Below are 1,908 nucleotides of genomic sequence, written 5' to 3'. Positions count from 1 at the left end.
AGATAAGCCCCTTTCTTTCACAAATAACAGCTAAAACACTAATACATGCCCTTATCTTATCCCGTTTAGAACATTGTAATCTTCTACCAACCTGCCTTCCTGACTCCCACCTTTCTCCCCTCAATGCTATTAGGATCCTCTTGCTCTCTCCTAAGAGGTAATCAGTTCAACCCCAACTAAAATCCTTAGCATGGCTGCCTGTTAAACAAAGGATTGCATGTAAAATACTAATGCTAACATTCAAAGCCCTTCGCTCCTCACTACATTTCTGCACTTGTCTCACTGTACATTCCTGGCTGGCTTCTCCACTCCTTTCAGAGACAAATTCTTTTCACACCATCCACATCCACTGCCACCTCTCATCTCATACCTTTCTATTTTCCTGCTCCTTACATCTGGAACTCCATCCCTAAATTCCTCCATAAGGAGTGCTCTTTCAATCTCTCCAAGAAAAAAAAGAGACTAGCTTTTGGAGCACTAGAACATTAGTCTAATGCTGGCACCTATTGGACAATGCCTTTACCTTGTGCACTTTTTCCCCTCCATTTGTGTCTTTTGTGCCTGTATGTTAGCCACCCACCCACTTAGACTGCAAGCTTTATGGGGCAGGAATCTCCTTACTACTGTGTCTCTTACCACTTAGCAGTTTAGCTCTGTGTTCTTATATGAGCTCTGTGTACTGTGCATATTTGTTGTTTTTATTATCTGACTTGTCCTCTCTGTATATACTTTTTTTTATATTGTATTTTTATGCATTGTAAGGTGCTGCAGATCCTTAACAGTGTTTTACAAATAAAGCTATACATACGTACATACAAGTACACTAAGGCTCAAACAGCCCCCACCAGCCCACTAAATAGTGGCTGTCTGTGGCATCTTATGGCAACCCCTTGGGCATTTACCAAAATCCACAGAGTGCCATCTATACCTGGTTCCATTCCAGTCAGGGCACAATATGCAATGAGTTAATATATATATTCTCCTTGTGCCTCTGCAGGTTAATTAATCTTAGTGTGCATGAATGTGTTAGATTGTAAGCTCCACTGGGAAAGAACTGATGTGAATGATATATAATTTCTGAAAAGCTGTGGGAAATCAGTGTTATATAAATAAATAATAATAATTACACAAGTGTTCTAGACTGATATGTATTTCAATGCATATTTTAAGTGCTCTTACATGCAAGTGGTTTGGGCTGCGCTCCCCTGCATTCCATTTCAATTTGTTCAACTGCAGGCCCAGACGCACTCAATTCATCTGTATGGTCCTATCCTCACGATAACGCATGTAAGCGTCGAACCCAGGTGGAACTCAACATGCTGCATTCTTTCGGGTTGCAAATATATTACTACTTTAATCATCTTTTTATTCAAGTCCTCTTCTATTCATACTACAGTCACTTATTTAAATCAATGCATGGTTGCTACTGTCATTTATACCCTGGCAACAAGATTGCTGAAATTAAAACTGGAGAGTTGCTGAATAAAAAGCGAAATAACTCGAAAACCACAAATAATAAAAAATGAAAACCAATTGCAAATTGTCTCACTCACTACATCACACTAAAAGTTAAGACAAAGGTGACCAACCCCCTAATGTTTATGGTGTGTGTGTTTTCATGTTTGTGGCACTTACCTGTGACTGGTTGGGTCAAAAGACATGCTGCAGGGCTGCTGGATCAGAAGGAAGTCTGCCACATGCTACAGGATTTGGTGGCTGTAGTGTTGGGGGTCTAGGAAATGAAAGGACATTAGCAAGCACTTTATTTCTAAGCATCTGCTGTTTTCCACTCATTTCCCTCTGTGCTTGTTTTTAAGGGCAGGGGAAACAAGCAGAGGTGCTGGGATAGTTATAACAGTCAGAAGGGGGGGGGGTGCTCTAAATTAGGGGTCCCCAACCTTTTTTACC

This window comes from Xenopus laevis, chromosome 5L (genome assembly GCF_017654675.1).
Source record: "Xenopus laevis strain J_2021 chromosome 5L, Xenopus_laevis_v10.1, whole genome shotgun sequence".
NCBI lineage: Eukaryota > Metazoa > Chordata > Amphibia > Anura > Pipidae > Xenopus > Xenopus laevis.
The sequence above is the reverse complement of the archived record's forward strand: the minus strand, read 5'-3'. Positions refer to the sequence as shown.